Source organism: Macrobrachium rosenbergii, chromosome 5 (genome assembly GCF_040412425.1).
Source record: "Macrobrachium rosenbergii isolate ZJJX-2024 chromosome 5, ASM4041242v1, whole genome shotgun sequence".
Taxonomy (NCBI): Eukaryota; Metazoa; Arthropoda; class Malacostraca; order Decapoda; family Palaemonidae; genus Macrobrachium; species Macrobrachium rosenbergii.
The window spans coordinates 51272173-51293851 of record NC_089745.1 but is presented as its reverse complement, the minus strand read 5'-3'; positions in this window follow the sequence as shown (position 1 = coordinate 51293851).

The following is a 21679-nucleotide window of genomic DNA, read 5'->3' as shown; positions in this document are numbered from 1 at the left end:
GAGAAGAAACTACTATTGCAAAGACACTGTGCTTAAAAATAGATACCGCTGCCAACGAAGTACCAACGCTTAGGGATATTATACGGTATACTTTTTTTAACCATACTTAGAACAGATAGGTGCCTGGTAAATGGTTGTGAATCCCTTCGGTGAGGAAATATTCGGTAAACGAGAGATGCCACCCTTACTCACAGCTGGATGGAAATTATTATATTAATTATGTGGAATGCTATGAATATAATTCTCTGTGTCCTGAATCATGTGAGTATGATCAAGGTTCTACGTAATGAGTTGACGTGGTGCAGAAGTGACGAGTAGATTTGACAAGGGACAGAAATCTGCATTAAGGCACTTAACAAAACGAGAGAAATGGAAGAGTGCACAAGACAAAAAGTGGAGTGACAGTGATTGAGTTTTGTGAGGCTGTGACAAGGTAGGGCAAGGGAAGGGTCAATTTGTGTCAAGGGACAGAGGGGGTGGAATGAAATCTCACATGTACAAGACCAAGGATAGTTTGAATGACAAAGAGTGCAGCTGGCTACATTGTGATATTATGAGTATATAATCGAAACATGAAAAAAGTTCAAAAGCAAGAAAGGTCTCTAAGAGAGTCAGAATTCATGCCTGAAACGTTTGAGAAAAGAAAAATGTTGATGATCTGAATGCAAGTGTACGTGATGGCAAAAACAATGCACAGTTATTAGTCTTGAATACCTGGAATAATTGAAAATGAAGTGAGTCCTGAAAAAAATGGGCTCTGAACGGAGCATAACTATTAAGACATGTTTTCTAAATAATGCTTATAAGTATGCCTGGTAAACAGATGATAGTTAAGAAATGTTTGGAGGAATATGAGCTAGTGAAGAGAAAGCTGCTGCTGGGAATATATCTGATCGTCACCAAGAAAAAAGCAAAACTTATTGTTACGACTGAAGAGGAAGGGTTCAGAATGTAGCAATGCATGTTACATAGATGAACAAGTTTAATTAGAAAGAATCTGAAAATAAAGCACGGCTGACATTAATGCAGCAGCAGTGACCTAGCCACAGAGCGGAGACAAGCCATCCCAACTCGTGCTGGTCCCAAGCCCATACGAACTGGGAAGGCTGGAGTCAAGAAAGCATGCATCTGCATAACATCTGCCAAAACCAGTTATGAAATGAGCTGTTCAAGACAAAAAGAGCTGAAGGAAGCTCATTCAAAACAGAAATATCAACTTGGGATTAAACTGAGGAGGGGAGGAGGGGGGTTACAGAAAATGGGGAGTTAGAGATCTTTATGCATAAGGACAACGAGTAACAAAATATGATTGCCTATGTAGGAGCACAGAAAGAAAAAGTTAGTTGGGCTGATTTGAACTGAATATAGAATTTAGGCCAAAGGCCAAGCACTGGGACGAATGAGGTCATTCAGCGCTGAAACGGAAATTGACAGTAAAAGGTCTGAAAGGTGTAACAGGAGGAAAACTTCGCAGCTGCATTATGAATCAATTGTTAGGAGAGGGTGGAAGGTAAGATGGAAAAAAGAGAATATGAAAGGAGGTACAGTAAAAGGAACGAAGGGGGTTGCAGGTAGAGGCCGAAAGCACGCTGCAAAGAACCTTAAGTAATGCCTACAGTACAACGCATGAGGTGCACTGACGGCAGTACTCCCCTATGGAGGAAGTGATATAGTGAAGAAACCAGGACACTGTCTGAAGGTGAGGTACACTGCAGGAAGAATAAGGAGGTCAAGTAAAACGTGAGAGAGGAAAGGGAAAGAGTTGAAGAAAAGTTTGAGGTGAATGTGAGCAAGAACTTTGGTGAGACAAGAAGTTGTATTTGAGAAAAATGCTGAGAAAGGCCAGTTACCAACTTCAAGATAAAGGACACAAGTAGAGATATTATAACAAAAGATTGCAATCTTTTGTCGAAGGATTAATACTTTGGTGGGCTAGTGAGTGGGAGGGTTAGAAAGATTCAACTCTCTGACGTAAAGAAGGAAGAAATTAAGTCAACCTCAGAGATCTAAGGAGAGCAATAAAATGTTGAATAATGGGAAGATGACATGAATTCAGAGAATGCCAATGATAAGTAGCAGTGTTATGGTTATGATGCAAATAAAGTAACTGACCTGGTAAGTAATGTGCATAGAGATAAGGGAAAAATTTGAGAGGAATCACCAAGAGGAACGCTTGGCCCTTTTTAAGAGATGAAAGGTGATATGGGCTTATCATCTTTATTGTATGTGGAGCTGTGTATCTTCTCTACAGGAATATTCATCAGCATGTCTGGTTAACAGACTATAGTGAATAAAAGTTGATAGATGAACTATTGAGAAACTGGGGACATATCTGATCATTTCCAGAAAAATCAAAATCAAAACTATGGTTACACTAAGAAAAGAGGGGTTCAGAATGTTGCCAGCTAACATAAATTAAATGAATGAAATAAGGAAAAAGCTGAAAGAAAACTTGGCAAGGATTAAAAATTAACAGTTGAGAGATTTAGCTAGGCCTATAAGGTCAATGGGGTAACTGGATATGCTTGCCAGTGTGGGAGCAGAGAAAGAAGAAATAAAAGAAGGGGAAACTGAAATGGTAGAATGAGAGATTTAGGGAGAAAAAGTGGAAGAGCATCCAGCAGAAAGATGCAATCGTATAAAGGTATCTAACAGGAGAACAAGGAGGTCAAGAGGAATGTGTAATAGAAAAGGGTGGGAGTCGATGAAATTTTTGAGGTGAAAGTGAAGAAGTTTAGTGATAATAGAGGCTATACTTGAGACATGCAGACACAAGGTGAAGTTACTATGTTGAAAGGCTACTGAATGCAGAGGCTAGGAAGATCCAACTATATCATGCAAGTAAGGAACAGACTAGGCTAATCAGAGAATGTTCGTTAAATTGAATGTCCTAGACATAATGGGAGGGGGGAGGGGCCCAACTGAAATGGTAAACAATGGAAAGATGCCACAGTTCAATGATTACCAGCGTGATGAAGTAGCACGAAGGTGATAATGGCTGGTTTGGTAACATATGTCTTGATGACAGAAACATTCGAAAGGAATGACTGATAATAACTGTCCGTTGATAGAGTGAAAGGTTACAAAGCTATAACATTTCTTAGTAGACCTGGGATGGTGTTTAGTATCTAGGGTGTTAAGGAAAAAAAAAAAGCAAAAGAGCTGATCTGGGAACAACTGTATACTGTAAGTGTAGACAATGGGGTATACAACAAGTGTTTATAATGAGTCTTGCAAAAACAAAAACAAAAAAAAATCGAAAATATGACAAACATGATTCTGGAAAAACTTTTTATATGCATGCTATTCATGATATGCAGAGGAAATTGAGACACTATTTTATGGTGGTAAATGTGTTAAGAATAAATGCACGTTAAGATAACTGTAATGCTTGCAGTAAATATGATTATAGGCGGTACAGTGTCCCAGTTAAGGTGGTGGTGTTAACTTCCATATGCATATTTAAAATGATGCATCTCTCACTGACGGAAAAGGATGACTTGACAATTTATGGAAGAATAGACAGATCTAAAAGTGAATACAAGAAAGGTTACGGGATTCAAAACAAAGTTATAAAATGGATAAAGTAAGTAGACCTTATTTACAAACTGATGCATCTAACTCACTGGTGCTGGCAAAAGGATTAGTCTTGTTTTACGTGGCTAAGAAGTGTATGGAAGAGGTGACAACTTAAAAGTGAATAACATGAGAAAGGTTACGAGGATGAAATTAATGAGTCATAAAATGGAGCAATGAATAACAGTATGGTTGGGAGTAAATAGAAGCTGCTGACTCATACACCAATTTAAGAGTAAACACAGGTGACTACAGAATGTGAGAAGAGATGATTCAACGAACAATGTGAAGCAGGAAATTCTACATGAGTTCTGAGTAGTTCTGAGAGACAATAAGCGTCTATGGGAGCAAAAATATTATTAATATAAAAGTTGTTTAAATCCTCTTCATAGCGGTAACAAAACGTGGTTGCTATATTTACATAAAAAAAATATTGACGTTGTGGGAATGAACATTCAGTGCTGCACACATGGAGTAACATGAGAAAGTAAGGTGAGGAATGTAGAGGTACAAAAAAAAAAAAAAACTGTTAAACAGGCTGGTAAAAAGGTAGATTATTGTGTTTAGAGGTGGTATAATCCAGAGGAAAAAAATCGATGATAATCTGTGAAATGTGTGTATAAATTAAGTAAAGTGGTTGTGGGGTGGGGGTGGGGTGGAGAGACACTGAATAATAATTCATCATTGTAAGGAGCAGCAATGCGTAGCTAAAAGGTCTTCAGCGCAAGTATATTAAAAGGTAAGTTGTTGGAAATTTCTGCACTGAAGTCATCCTAGATTCAGCAATTTTATACATATAAATATATATATATATATATATATATATATATATATATATATATATATATATAAATATATATATATATATATATATATATATATATATATATATATATATATATACATACATATACTGTATAAACAAACACAATATATATATATATATATATATATATATATATATATATATATATATATATATATATATATATATATATATATATATACACACATATACCTACTGTATATATTCATTCTCTGTTTTGGACTTGAAATTTTTAACCATACAATGAAACTGATCCTGAACTGCATGATCATATAACGGACCTGTTGTCATGTTCGTTAACATTCTTCCCTATCAAGCCTAAGGTCCCAGGTTCTGACCCTGAAAACTGGGTGGGCGGATGGGTACGCACCCTTAAAATTCCATTATGCATATGCTGAACTAAACAGTCAATCTGGTGTCTATAGTCGGCTGCATTCATTTGTTCACTCACGGGTGAAGATGTGGCACATGCGCATGGAAAGCACATGATTAGCTGACATTTCCGATATCGTTAGCTTATTATGATAAATATTAAAAAATTTCTTCAATAACATATCTGAATGAAATATATAATGAGCCCTCGCTCCTCCATATATATTAAATCATAAAATTACCGATTTGTATCGATAAAATACCAACACAAGCACACGAAAGACGAGCTTGTATCAAACAGTCAACTCAGGTCAAACACAAACGGACGATGAGCTTTCCAATAATTATAATTTATCTTGGTATAACCCAGGCTACACAAATATATATGCTCACAAACTTTTCAAATCATGATTTTCTTATCATTCAAACTTTACTCTATGTACAGTTGCATTGCATGCATATTAAAATAACTATTTTGAAACCAAAGTAATATCTAAGTATGTAAACTGAAAAATAACCTTCAATTATGTCTGCCGCTAGAACGTGAAGCAATGACCAATGAAGCTGGGCCTATGATACTGATTCACCAGATATTTTATTTTACTGGCCTTGTTTTAAGCACATATTCATTCCATTTCTGCCAAAATTACTTTATTATATTTTTATTTATTCATTCTGTCTAGTATCGTTCTAATGCCCAACGATGAAAACAATATGTCTACGCAATTCCCTCATACTGCATGCATGTCATCAACACTAAGGATGACGGGAACGCAATGGGATTTCAAACTTTTTTTCGACAAGTTATTAGGCTAAATAGTCCCGAGAAGGCCCAGTCACTGAGCTATTAAAATGATTTATATACTCAAGAAAAAAAAAAAGATATACAAAGTATTCTGAATATACATTGACATCAAGCCATGTCTTTTTCTTCTCAGCTTAGTTTCGTTTCTTGAGAGCTGGAAGTCAGCTCAGTGGTCTGGTTAAACTACTTTAATATAATAATAATAATAATAATAATAATAATAATAATAATAATAATAATAATAATAATAATAATACTATACGGTGTCTCCATTTTGGATGAACCTCTTCCATCTACCTCTGTAGTGCGCTTCTTCTCCGTCAAGTCCCTTCACCCTCAAGTCTTCCCTAACACAATCTATCCATCGCTTTCTTGGACTTCCTCGTAATCTTCTACCCTGAACTTCCATCTCCATAAAATGCCTTCCAATATGGTCTTCCTCCCTTCTCAGTGGGTGCCATCAAGCCATGTATTAACTGAAATATCCCGCCTTTCAGCCAATACTGCAGTGGCTGTCCCATTCACCTCCCCAAGGCTCGGGACAGCCTCATAGACATACTGTACATCACGCTGTTTCAAATACTAACCAACTCATGTAATATACATGCAAGAAATAATTAAAACACCTCTTATTCGCACTCGTATGGCCAGATGTCTTGTTATTTACCTAAAATGGGATAAAAAAAAATAATTACTTAAAGCCCATCGGAGACACCGTATATTATTATTATTATATATTAAAGTAGTTTAACCAGACCACTGAGCTGACTTTCAGCTCTCAAGAAACGAGACTAAGCTGAGAAGAAGAAAAAGACATGGCTTGATGTCAATGTATATTCAGAATACTTTGTATTTTTATCATTTTTTTTCTTGAGTATACAAATCATTTTAATAGCTCAGTGACTGGGCCTTCTCGGGACTATTTAGCCTAATAACTTGTCAAACAAAAGTTTGAAATCTCATTGCGTTCCCGTCATCCTTAGTGTTGATGACATACATGCAGCATGAAGGGATAACGTAGACATATTGTTTTCATTGTTGGGCATTGGAACGATACTTGACAGAATGAATAAATAAAGGTATAATAAAGTAATTTTGGATGAAATGGAATGAAAATGTACTTAAAACAACGCCAGTAAAATAAATTGACTGTTACAAGTTCGTCATTCGTGAGCTTATATTATTTTATCGTCATGAATTGCCAAATTTTTAATTTAAATATGAATGTGTGAGGCTTCTTTGCATATGTACGCATTCAGATGCAGCAGTACTACAGAAATAGTTTACCTTTACCACAGTAAGCCTACAATATCGGAAACATTGACTTCAGCCTATCGACAGCTAGCTACGCATATTACCACATATACCTAAAGCATATTGGTGAGTCGACAAATGGAATGATATAGACTGTGGTGGTTTGACAACTGCGGCAGTCTCATTCCAAAGCATATGCTAGGAAACGGGAGGCTAATACATTCTTCCGCCACCCAATATATATATATATATATATATATATATATATATATATATATATATATATATATATATATATATGAAGACAAAAAGGCCCATAAAAAACACTATATACACGTTGCAACCATATATCCCTCATACTTTGTATTCCTGCTCACTGGTGAAATGTGATTGGAATGTTTATATAGTGTTTTAATGGATCTTTTTATCTTCACAGTAAACTGTTGGATTACAGAAAAAGACATTATATATATGTATATACTGTATATATATATATATATATATATATATATATATATATATATATATATATATATATATATATAATGGTAATTCTACACACAAGAGCTCCTGACGGATGTAGTCTATTAAGAAAATTTTTTCGACTGAACAATATAACGGGGTATAAAATGCAGTACAGGTGAAATAATTTGAGAAATTTACCGTGTTTTGTTTATGTTTTACGTTCATTACCAAGGGGCTGGTATTTAACAGGGCGCCCGGCTCAGCCATTCTGTAAAATTACCATGCCATGAACTTCAGATGAATCATTAAACAAGTAAACCCTAATTGGTTTCGTTTTTAGCGTTTAAGAAGTCCTCATCACAAGGCAAAATGAAACACATGGTATAAATCCTAACAAGTTTTATCTACAGTTTTAATTAATGCATCGAAAGTCAATTCATCCGTTAGGCTTGCAATAACCAAAAGTCAAAAGTTTGAATCTTGGGTATATGTTAGTAAAAATTCGATAATATTTTTAGCCTAATATATACGAGTGTAACTAACACACATTGTATACATATACACATATATATATATATATATATATATATATATATATATAATATATATCATTACATCTTAAAATTCAGTCATACCAAATACGTGAGGAAATATACCGTATTTACCAAGTATCTACGAAGAGATGGAAAACCAGGATATTCCACAACACAAAAAACTAGACCACTTCGAGCAATCGCATTACAACAGTACGCCACCACAGCCAGAAGTTAAATGTTCACCCTACCTCTCCTTGGTGCGGGAAGGGGTGGGATGGTAGGGACTACGTGGGTTATAGAATGAGGGAAAGCAGCCACAAGACTCGTAATCTGTTCGAAAACTACCGCTAAATTTGCATATTCCTTTACTAAACACTATAGGTAGTCTCGGATCATTTATCTATTTTAATTATTAGTCCAAAGCTAATCCACACACCCTTGTCTATAACCGATGAACTGCAAATCAGATGGAACAATCGGTGTAAATGTATAGAGAACAAGCCGTGGCACTGTTTCCGCACCCCTTCCCCCCCACCTCCTCACCCTACGGGAAGAAGTGCTGCTCACCGCCTTCACTAGGTGTCGTTCCTATATGCGTAATCAGCAGTCAGAATAAGTGTTTCTTTTGTGTGATGTGGTTGTCGTAATCGGCGCGCGTTTGGTCAATTAACTGGCACGGCTATCATGGTAAATACATATAACACATTTTAATTTGGTCATTCGTAGAACCATTCGTTTATGCTAAGGATAACCAAAGCATTGAGGTTAATTTTTCAAGGATAACCAAAGCAGTGGGACTAATTTATAAGCATTGGGGTTAATTCCCCACTATGAAACAATACATCCTTATTTTATATTTTAAAAAGTCATGAGAATTAGGAAATACGAGAAGGGACATCCATATTTTGCCAGAAGTGAAAGGCGGACACTTAAAGAAGAGACAGTAAACCAAGTATATATTGAGAATATATCGTAATTTTACAGGAAGGAAAGAGAACCTTTTTCTGCTTTTTGATACATCTGGTTATTGCAACCCAATTTACAGAGCAAAGTACTAAGCGCTGCTTTAAAACCATATAACCCGTTGCGGCATTTCGAATGTTTATTTCGAGAATAATTGCCCTCGTGTTCATTTTGAATTATGCTTCCACGTGTAAGATCGTTGTAATGAGCAGATACTGTGGGGTGAATATAAATATGATTTGAGTACTTACAAACGCAGTATAATTAGGCCTATGACCGTTGCCATTAATGGAAATCGGGCAGACTTCAGCTGGCCTCATGCCAGTGGGATTCCTTGTCGTTGTCTATAATTTTGGTGTGAAAATGAGTAGCTGGTCTGGTGTGGACTTCATGACTTCCGGCTAACCGTGAAGCAAAATTTTCGACGTGATGGAAGGCGGGGGAGGCGAAAGTTGGGCCTAGCCTACACCAAACTTTAGACATTTCCGACGGAGAGGAAGGTTTATTTAAATGTGCTGAAAATCACGAAACAACTTACATATCAAGGGATCTGGTTACAGCCGCCTATGAAAATAATTACGTGGGACACCAGTATTTATTTTACGACTATGACATGCAACTCACACTGCCGTATATCAACAGTACATTCGAAACTGCATTTAACAACAGAAAGCCAACATTACCTATAATGATGCTCACGGTCAAGCTCTACAGTAGGAACTCATTGTGTAGTTTAAAGAAAAAATCACGTTTCGTGTAAAGACCTCATCCATTTCACTAATTATTATGTGAATAATATTTCAAGTCACTTGGAATATTATTCAAGTGTCATCGACACTGACAACAATTTATGAATGTAAATGCAAATTTGCGAAGAAATAACAAATTATTCGATATCTCAAATGAGCAAGGTATCAAAACAGTGCAAGTTATAGAGTTAAAATATAAAATTTAGGCCAAAGGCCAAGCGCTGGGACCTATGAGGTCACTCAGTGCTGAAAGTGAAATCAGGATTAAGGTTTTAAAGGTTTACCAAGAGGAAAAACCTAGCAGTTCCACTATGAAACAGTTGTTAGAGAGGGCGGAAAATCAGATGGAGGAAAGAGAATATGAACGGAGGTACAGTAAAATGAATGAAAGAGGTTGTCGCTAGGGCCAGAAGGGACGCAGCAAAAGCTGCCAAGTAATGTCTACAGATCACCACGCGAGGAGCACTGACGGCACTAATTTCCTACGGGGAAAATGTAATTTGTTAACAGTTTACCATATAAAATCAACGTATTAATTGATAACTTACATAATGTCAGGACATCATATAATTTATCTGCTCATATAACCACATTTATTAAGCAGCATAAACGTCGGTGATAAAAAGTCAAGATGCCCATCTATGAAGACTAATTACATTCTCTTAAAGTATTAATTACCATTATCTCGAATACTTTTTTTTTTTACAGTATTTGCTTATTACCTTTGTTTATGTTATCGAATAAAATATAATTTTTTTTCGCAGAAATATTATGACAAAAATTATGTAAGTTGTGCAATTAGCGTTTGCATGAAATTAATTGCTTAAAAGTGATTTCCGAGTCTTAACTGGAGTCATACTCTACATCCCTTAGTCCTATCGTTTCCCTTTGGGAGGTAGTCCCATGTGCACCTCACGCTGTGGATTGTAGGCATTACTTGAGGTTCTTTGCGGCGTCCCTTTGGCCCCTAGCTGCACCCCCTTTCATTCCTTTTACTGCACTTCCATTCATAAGCTCTCTTCCATCTTAATTTCCACCCTCTTCTAACAGTGTTTCATAGTGCAACTGCGAGGTTTTCCTCCTGTTACACCTTTAAAACCTCTTACTCTCAATTTTCTTTTCCGCGCTGAATGACCTCAAAGGTCCCAGAGCTTGGCCTTCAGCCTAAATTGTATAGACTGTATCTGTCTTAGGCCTATCGTCAACAGTTGGGGGGATCGTGGTTGAATGGTATAATTCTCCGCTCATGTTGGCTAGATCCGTGGTTTACTTGCTGCCTACCACCCACCAGTCCACCCAGCACATATGTACGGAAATCTGGTCTATTTTATGCTTAGACAATTTGTCTATGAACCGTACCATCTGCTGTATATTTCAGTAAGCAATATACCCTACATGTTTAGATGCACTCCTAATAAATGAATAATGTAGATTCTACAACCGTGTCATATCACATAAGAAAAAAATGAATATTTTTTTTTTCAAGTAGCAGTCGTAAAGATAAGGGGGGGGGGGGCATATCCTCAGCATCTCACAGCTGCCACCAACCCCCACTATCCCGCCGTGTTCCCCTTACGGGAACCTCCCAATCCCCCTCCCCGAGTTCACCATACGGAACGTGATAAACGCCTGGGAAAATTAATCAACTACCGTGGAGCCTGGAGATAGCATATGGTTAAAAATATAAACGTAGGAGCAGTTTTTGCTTACTGGTGATAGGCGATATTAGGTTCGTCAGGTCGATATGTTCACTGAAATATGTTGCGCATCTGCTGTTTTTATCACAGGAGGGGCATGGTTCCAAAATTGCACAATTTTCAGATGCTTTTTACATACTTGCAGGACTAGTAGCTTTAGTAAAAGGTGACTTAACTAAGTTATAGTTTATTGACAGTAACTACCTATTGTAATCAAATACTTTATCACGGTTATACCTTATTCATTTGGCTCACGTGCTTAAGAATTCATTTTTTATGTTATTTTTTAAAGTACATTTAGAACAATTTGTTGATTTTGTTGTAAACTAGGGTGAAATTTTACATTAAAACATTAGCGTATTTTGGACTTGAAGAGTAATCTCCCTGTTTTAATGTGTGTTTTGCCGCTTCTAACGTTCGTTTCATGAGCCAGTGAGCTAATCTACCGCACCCAACACAACCTTGGGCACGAGATTCTCATTCTGGTGCGTGATATTAAGATGAAAAGGTTCAAAAAATTCACCTTAATATGAACGAGAACGATCAGTGGGATTAAGGTCCTTGTATTTAATTTGCCTTGCGTTTTTCCCCACCCAAAAACCCTGCTTTCACACTGTGGTCCCCGATTTGTAGGATATAAGGGTGGGGTACTCTATCTCTAAAATACTCATTTGCTAACGAAACGAATGTCAGAAACGATCATGACACGTTAAAACTTAGAAAATTACATTTTCAAGTCCAGAATTCAATAATGGTTTGAAGTAAAATAATGCCTAAATTTCCATAACACTGGTTTTGTCCATTACAATGATTAAATGATAAGGTGTTAAACGGCAGCTGTGCTGAGGGGTTGGACATTAAATTTGTGTTCACACCATGACACGAGAACGACACTCAACATCTGATAATGCAGTGCTCGCAAATTTCTTCAGCGAAATAAAAATGTCTCATAAATTTACCATATCAGCCTAAAATGTTTAAAAATCTACATGCATAACACAGATCCTTAACTTTGTGACCAGGGTGCAGCAAACGATAGGCCTATATTAACTATGGTCACATTTTTTGTAGGCTTTCATATAGGTGTAGGAATCTAAAACCATGTGATAAAGCAAATGTGGTAACTTGAATAGTTGTGCCAACCATGAGAAACCGTTTAGTTGTGAAAAAAAGCAAAGTCAGCCGTTTTTAATTTCTCCGACTTGGAAGTGCTCAAAGGCGAGGTCATGGAAAAACCTCAACGAACCCAAAACTGAGGAGACACATTACGCGGAGTTCACACGATCATTCTTGAAGGACTGGCGATATTGAAAACAGCCATTCCTGAGAACACACGATCGTTTTGGAATGTTCATTCTATCATCAGTCAACTCTGGTGGTGACCAGGGTGGTTGACAGACAGCGCGTGATGGTTGTCTTGTGTGAACTTGGGATGAGCAACAGGGGAAAAAGCGAGCGTGTTGCCATAGGCTTAATGCTCGCATTTTCTTCAAAAACAAGTCTATGAACATTGCCTATGATTTCTGCAAACAGTATCACCGTACGGGGACATTATGTACATACAGTAGAGTAGTTTTTTTTTTTCTCTTTGTACTTCTGCCCTTCTAGACCTAGCCCCTCAATAGGATGGTTGGTTTTGCGCATAATGTCATTATGGATTGTAAGTTCGACCGACCTCAGGCAGTGCTATTGAACTGGTGACAAATTTAATTTTCGGCATTAGCTGTAGAGCGCTGAATGACTGAAGATTCAAAGTGCATGTCCTCATGGACTAAATTCCATAACAACGAAAAAAATTTAGACCTAGTGAATTCCTTTGAGTAATTTTTTTTTTAATGTTTGCGTATTTATTGATTTTGATCCCACCATGTTCCGTGAATCTACTGTTATATTTAGCTAATGATTTTTATGCAGTATACGTAGTGAATTACAAGGAAAAGTCCTACCTGTGGTGTAGCCTCCGTTGTGCTTCGGCTCTGTTGTTTTTTTTCTATGTCCCTTAGACAAAGCAGTTCAGAAAAAAAACCAATGAAGCGGGTTCCCTTCTGAAAGTGCTCAATTTCCTTTTAACATCATCGATAGTGGCACCTTTTTTTCATTAGCCTGATTATTTCTATAAGCTTCTCATACGCATCATTTCTTTTATCTTTCCTCATGTAATTTCATTTTTATGTCCCAGTGTTCAGGCACATCTTCATATATATCAGTGAAATGCTAATGCAAAACCTTGCTGTCGCCATTTTAAGAAAGGGTTGCCATAAGTAGGTACACTCCACAAACAACGTGAGAACACACGGATACGACTGATAATGAAAACAACAGACAATCAGTCTTTGACTCATTCCGCAAGCTCCGCCTACAAGAATGATGCGAGTGAACGATGGATTTTAAAATATTTTGAAATCCATCATTCACGGTTTTCGTGACTGACTTTCCATCATTCTGCCAAGCTTTATTCTATGTACAATTTCATTGCATTAGAAATAGCTTTATAATGCTACCAATGTTATATCCACCTCCAATAATTTGAAAAATGACCTGCATTGATTTTGATCTGTATAACACGAAACAGTGACAAACGAACTATAGGTTTATTCGCCAGATATTTGATTTTACTATGCTTCGTTTCAGCACACATTCATCCCATACCAGTCAGAATTACTTTCTTATTGTAACCTTTATTTATTCATCCTCTTTATGTATCGTTCCAATGCCTTACATTAAAAAACGTCTAGGCTAGCCTTTTTTTGCCGTACATATATCATCAACACCTAGGATGACTGGAACTCGGTGAGATTTCAGACTGCTGCTCGATGTTTTCCTGAAAGTGAGTAGTCACTGAGCTGTTATAATGATCTGAATGCTAAGGGAAAACAATATATAAAAATGCAGTTTCGGAAAAGAATACCGCAATACCACTGCCATGCGTAAACTGAAATTACCCGTCTTCCAGCCAAAAAACAGTGACTGTTCCTTACCCTAGACAAATACGAAGACAACAATATGTCATGCTGTTTCGAATGCCAACCTACTCATGTAATTTACATGTTAGAAATGATTAAAATACCCTTTATTGGCACTCGTATAGCCAGATGTAACTTCATTTACCTACAGTAAGACATTTATAGCCCATCGTTCATTTGCGTTTGATCTACGTAGCTGGTTTGTTACAAGCTCGTCTGCCAAGGAAAGTATATATACCTTAGTTTTACCAGACCACTGAGCTAATTAACAGCTCTCCTAGGGCTGGCCCGAAGGATTAGGCTTATTTTACGTGGCTAAGAACCAATTGGTTGCCTAGCAACGGGACCTACAGCTTATTGTGGAATCCGAACCACATTATAGAGAGAAATGAATTTCTATCACCAGAAATAAATTCCTCTAATTCTTCATTAGACGGCCGGAGACTCGAACTCGGGCCTAGCGAGTGCTAGCCGACAACTCTACCGACTCTCCCAACGAGGAACTTGCTTTTATCATTATATCATCGATATAAATCGGTATTTTTATGATTTAAGTAAGATGTGTGAAGGTTGTTTGCATACATAAGTATTCGGATGTATTACCGAATGAATATTTTGCATCTTTATCACAGTTAACCTACGATAACGGATAAATTCATTTCAGCCAATCGAGAGCTATGCGAATTGCATGATACCTAAAACCTACGTTGGTGAGTGGGCAGATGACAGGAAATGATATAGTTCCCGCAGGGGGTTAGTGCCGTCAGTGTATCCATGACGGTGCACTGTAGGCATTACTCAAGGTTCCTTACAGCATCCCTTCAGCCCCTCGCTGCAACCCCTTTCATTCCTTTTACTGTACCTCCGTTTATATCCTCTTTCTTCCATCTCACTTTCCACCATCTCCCAAAGGTTGATTCATAGTGCAACTGCGAGATTTTCCTCCTGCTACACCTTTAAGACCTTTTTACTCCCAATTTCCTTTTCAGCGCTGAATGACCTCATAGGTCCCAGCGCTTGGCCTTTGGCCTAAATTCTCTTTTAAGAAATAGACTACAGTACGTTTTACATTACTCAGTCTTACTCCTTAAGTGCTAGACAGCCTTGTCATGGAAGAATCTCCATGAAACCACAAAATTGCAGGATACATATTGAAATAATATATATCTGCCCACTTAATCAGCATAGTCTTGTATGCAACCGTGCGCAAGAACATGTCTTCGTGACAACGAAGGCATTTGAATCTCAAAACATCATTGAAATATGCAAAATGTGCACCCAGGTATGGTTGCTTGAATTTGGTTCTCGCAGGAAATGACGTAATCGTACCTGAATGGGTTGGCGGGGGTGGGGGGATAGTCTGAGACGTTCGCTCATTGGCTGAGACACATCGCGTGACTAAATACTCCTTTGAGATTGGCTGAGAGCAGTTAGGCCAGTTAGCCGTGCCAACTGCACTGGCCTTTAAAATGAAGTGGTCTCCTTGTTGACGGAGCATCGATCTTATTGTAAAATTATTCCACGGTAATTATTCGCTATGTACTTTTATCGGTTTAATTATTATAATTAAATATTAAGTTGAGTGATATGACTGTGCTGAAATCAGATTCCATAAGCTTGGATGGAGACTTCTAGTTGATGGGCAATTTAGAAGGAAACTAGGCCTAATTTCCAGATAGCAGGTAGTTTACGTATTTTGATTATTTCATGCAGCTTTTTAGCAATAATTATAATTCTGCTTGAAATATGTCCTTAAACAAAATATTTTCATAGACGGGATAGCTTTCATTTATAAAAAATAATTCCAGTTGTTAGTACAAAGTCCTCGCTGGATGAGCGGGTTCCGTTCTCAGCTACCACTCTGTTGGTCGCGAGTTCGAATCTCCGACCGGCCAGTGAAGAACAAGAGGAATTTGTTTCTGGTGATAGAAATTCATTTCTCGCTATAATGTGGTTCGGATTCCACAATAAGCTGTAGGTCCCGTTGCTAGGTAACCAATTGGTTCTTTGCCACGTAAAAATAAATCAAATCCTTCGGGCCAGCCCTAGGAGAGCTGTTAATCAGCTCAGTGGTCTGGTTAAACTAAGATATACTTTAACTTTTTTGATAGTACAAAACAGACAGGGGCGTTTATAATGCCAACACGCCACTATTATTTGTTCACGATTTCTTTCAAGTGCAACTCCTTTGTCAATAAAAATTCCCAAGTTGTTCGGTTTTCGATTTGTACTAGCGTACGTTCAGACTTTTCCCTTTAAAGATAATGAAAACTTGAAAACACCTTTTTTTCTATTTTAAAGAAGCGTTTCCCGTACTCATTAACGAATTAATCTGTCGCAGAGAAACTGTTAGTGGGTTGGTTTCTTTCACATAGCCTTGTGTTAAGAGTTAAGACAGACTCGAAAGTCGAAACCATCTTATTTTTACTGATTAGAAATTAATCGTTTCCGAGGCGTGCTAAGCTTTTCAAAAATCGTGCAGTTTACGTGGCCTGTTTAACATACGTACTTCAGAAATACGATGTCAGTTACCACCAGACGGTAGTACAAGTTATATCAACAAATTCGAAACATTAGTCTGCGTTGTTTATATAAAACCCTTTTCGTGTTCCATGCAGGTGTTGTAGTAACTAACGTATAGCCTAAGACGTGAAACTTCCTGTCTTGGCTTAGGACATGAACTTTTAGGAGACATTTATAAATTTAGGTGAATTCACGGAACTATTTTTAGTCCTGATTTATTTGCTTTATAGGCCAGTGTTTGTGTGTAATGTGAGCTAAGTAAATTGCAGAGTTAAGATAAGAGTTTTCGATAGTCAAGCAAAGGCTGTGCATAGGCCTACTTCCTTCACAACATAATTTAGCTTTACACGCTCCCTTTCCGCCTGAAAGCTCTTTTATGTTGTACATATAGGCCCAGTTTCCTTCGTATCAGAGGTAAAAGGCATTGGTCCGAGTCCTGGCTGGAGCAGGTGCACTTAAAATTCCCTTTGGGTGTAAGTAATCCCTAGGCCTAAGGTGAAATGAAGACGGTATTGATAAGGGGTGTGTGGCTTAGCATTTGAGTTTAGAAATAAGTAACTTTTCTGACAGTGACATAACGTACGCATTATATAAGATTGCGGCTGTGACTTGTAAGTATTGTTTTTATTTCGGGGGTGACCATTTCTTCTCAGGAGACACTGCTTAATGCTTACGTGTATATATGGATATATATATATATATATATATATATATATATATATATATATATATATATATATATATGGATAAATGTATGCGTGTATAGACATATAGAATATGTTTAAATGACATTTCAGCGCGCAGGTTTTTAGAAATTAAATATGGTTCATCAGTTAATCCCTGTATCTACGGGAAGATTTTCAGTTGATGAAAATTTGCAGTGGATTGGTTTTAACTATTACAGTTTGGAAACAAAGTTTTTATGTAGAAATATAGTCTTTGATTTGTTATATTTGTTAATAATATGAATATAAATGTAATGAGGGTATATTTTTGGCGTCAGTATATTTATACATTGATCTGTGGTTTTGTGTTAAAAATTGAGGTAACTTTTGCGCATTCGGGTCGTTTCGGCCGTAAGTCATTTAGGCCGTAAGCACGTTTACGTGCAAAATGGGCGCCGTGTTTAGTACTAGCCCCTTGGGGATGTACGTAAAAAATGAAATAATAACGGTAAATACCATAAACATAACGGTAAATACCATAAACATAACGTCTTACATTGTTTTGGATGTTACGGTCTAAGTGACTTCCGGCCGAAACGACCAGGACCGACTTTTGCTGCTATGAGACAATTCTGGGTCATAATGGATCATTTCTATCCTTTCTATGTGTTCATGTCTTTGAGGCCTTAGGTTGGGGACCTCTGTGAAAAACTGAAAACTGGCTCCTTGGTTTGTAGTAACACGTCAAGTGCTCTGTTGGTCATGAACTCCTGGTAAGGGTTGCTGAAGATTGTGTCACTCGTTCTTAAGGGCTCATTTTGTTTCTCCCTTGAAGGCAGCGTCATTTGCGTATTGCTGTTGATTGTAAATGTTTAACGTCTTTCCTGGTTAATAGCTTTAGTTTTTTTTGGGTGCATGCGTCAATCTTGCTGTCTTGATATCCATTATTGGTTAAAAGTTATGGACCCTGCTCAGTGAATGCATTGTTCCCTGATTTCTTGGTATCTTGGAACATTTTCCGTTTGCAACATAATGAAGAAGGAAAGATGTTTTATTACTTTCATCTCTGTAATTACGCCAAGCATAGGAGATAAATACAAGATCCTAAAGTTCTTGATAATTTCTGGTGTTGAATATATCATTGATGTGTTTGGTGTAATTGGCAGGTTTATAGTTTCCAGAAAAGACATACGCCAGTGCATCCTGTAAAAGGAATCCAGGTAAAAATGTCACTGGTAAAAAAGTCACAAAAAAGTCACAGGAAAAGTCACATGAAAAAGTCACATTAATTTTTCCTAGCTAGTGACCCCAAGGGTTTTAACCTGGTATGTATCCACCTTAGCGACGTGTTTAGTACAAGCCCCTTGGGGATTTTTTTTTTTTTAACCCGGTATGTATCCATTTTTGCGGCATGTTTAGTACAAGCCCGCTGGGGATTACCGTAAAAACGTAACCAAAGACTAAATAACATAAAGATAATGACTCCTAAGAAATGTTGTGATTTTTTCCCAATGACTATTACCGGCCACCATAAATTAATGTGGCTTTTTTCCTGTCACTTTTTCCCTAGCCAAAATTGCGACTTTTTTCCCGTGACTTTTTTCCATGTGACTTTATTACCAGCCACCTATAAAAGTATGGCTGAAGAGCTCCCCTTTGAGTAAGAGACCATCTTTGTAGTGCAGTACAATAGTATTTCTTAGGCCCATGTTCAGAAATGCTCAAGAGTACTGTACAGCATCCAATCTATAAACTTTATGTTGATAGTGTCTCGTACTGAAAGGTTCATGGATAAACCTTTATGTTGATTAACGGACTGCCATCTTGTGGGGATGTCGTCTTCAGTATGTCAATGAACTCGGCAGGTGTTCAGTGCAAATGGCATTCAGGTACACAGCTCAACAGTATCTTGACTAGCACCTATGACATTCAGGTACACAGCTCACAATATCTTGGTAAGAACTTTGGATGCTCTGTAAGGAGTCCGTAGCAGTTGTCACATACTGCTCTATGTTACTTATCAGGCTTATTATTTTCTTTGAAACTTGACACCATTATAGACTTCATTCATTATTAATTTTCTATATTAATCTGATGGACATCATTATGGACTTCATTCACTGTTAATTTTCTATTTTAATCTGATGGTTGGATCTTATTTTAGGGATTTAAATTTTTAACATGTTCCTTTTAAACCTCCATGAGAGATATATATCTCCTTATCTCCCTTTCTAATGATTATATAAGAACTTTATTTTTAGCTGTCTCATTCTTTCTTCAGAATTCTTTGTTTGGGTTCTAGTCCAGAAATGCTTATACTGAATCCAGAAACACCGACTGGTTCACCCACAAACATGGTAGAAAGGCAAAAGGTGAAACACTCGACCTTGGTGGTTGAGGTAATGGTTATTAAGGACTTGCAATCCTTTTAGACCATAATGGACTGCAGGTGACATGTTTGATGAAGCTGCACTTTGAATTCAGGTTAGAGAAATTTTGATTGTTCTTGCATGGATGCAAAACTTTGTCTATGCTTACAGCTGCTCCAGAAATTGAAGCTTGGTAGCAAGGTTTTTAAATTTGGTGGTAGCTTGTGCAGGGGCATATGGAACCACCTATTCATACTGATGCATATTGTCCCTTTTTTCTTCAAGCTGCATGCCGTGGAGATGTAATTAATGCGCTCTCCACCATGGCTGTCGTTTAAGTAGTTTTCTCAAGTGTTTCTCTGATTATCTGATGATAGTGGCTTGTGTTGTCATTCTTTTGTGATTGTGTTTGGAATGATGGTACTTAAAGATTCTTCTTTGTGAAACAGTGATTATTGTAGGTATACCATGGCTGGTTATGGACATGATTCATATCTGCATTCACATTTGGTCCTCATTTTTTGAGCGTTTGAAGTCTCAGACTTGTGTTGAGTTTGTGCCTTGGTCTCCTGTACAGTGGGATAGACATGGTTTCAGGAGGAAGAAGGTGGAAAATTTTCATAAGTGTCCTCTGAAGGTAATACCTTGCCAGTATCATCTCTACTCCATATTGTGGTTACTATATTGTGTTTACCACAACCCCTCCCCTCCAGGAGTGGTATCTGTCCATACCCCATCACCTTGAAGAAATGTGTGGACAGGATGATGACCATGTTGTTCACTCCATTCATAGTGCTGAGTGAAGGCAAGGAGTTTCCATTGGTGTCTTCTGAACACACCTCCACTGCTTTCCTTTCCCAGTCCTTGGCCTAAATCCAAGACTTTCCCAGCATACGACCAAGCTGCTGAAGGCATGTGGCATTCTCTGGGGAGTCTGGGGATCATTTGGATTCAGCCAAACATTCCCCATTGAGATCAGTCACAGGGACCCAGTTGCTTCAACTATGGCTTTCTCTCTCCAAGTCTGAATGTGCTGTGGTGAAGGATGTTGCTGCTATAGTTGTTTCAGCAGTCCCTGCTCCTGTCCCCCTGGAGAAGTCTGCCCTGACCTTGTCCTTGGCAGACAAGGTAAAGGATGTGGGGTCCGTGGTTGGGGGAGGTTGAGGAAGCACCACTCCTCCGTATCATTATCATCAGATGTGGATGGTTTGGTACACAAGTCCACCAGTGACAGATCTCAGTTGCCAAAGTTTGCTCTTGCTTGTTCATCGATGCATGACTATGGTCATCCCCAGTAACTTGCATTTGTTTCTGAGTTGGGGAGGACAGACCTTAGCCCCTCCAGTGCTCATGTTTCAGCAGAAGCATGTAAGAAAAGAGCCTGCCCATACCCAGACTGCAATCTGTGATAGCTCACTGAGTCTATCTTGTTGCATCCTGGAACATTTTTTGTAGTCAGTCTCCTGATCATCCTGACCATGTCAGTACTTCTGCATGTGGCACAGGCCTGGTCTGCTCAGGTGAGTCATAGTGTGCAGTGACCAAGATTGCCATAGCCTGTGTACTTCCAGGTGATGCCCTGCTTGGCTGGTGCGTGTTTTACCGAGTTGGAGCATGTGTAGCATGTAGCCCATGGTTGTCTCGATCTCTTGGTCAGTGACTGTCGGCCGAGTTGGAGAGCATGTGTGTGTGTGTGTGTCAATGTCTGTGGGTGGTTGAGTGCATAGGTGCACTTTTAAAAAGTGTTCTTGAGAGAACTCGAGAATATTTAGCTTTTTCATTTCTAACTGCATCCACTCCAGGTCTCCAAAAGAAAAACTCACATCATTCCATTGTCAGTTTCTGGAGACGGTGGAAGAGATTAACTCGGTGGCAGATTTTATTTGTTTTTATCGTATATTATTTTCTTAGTCATG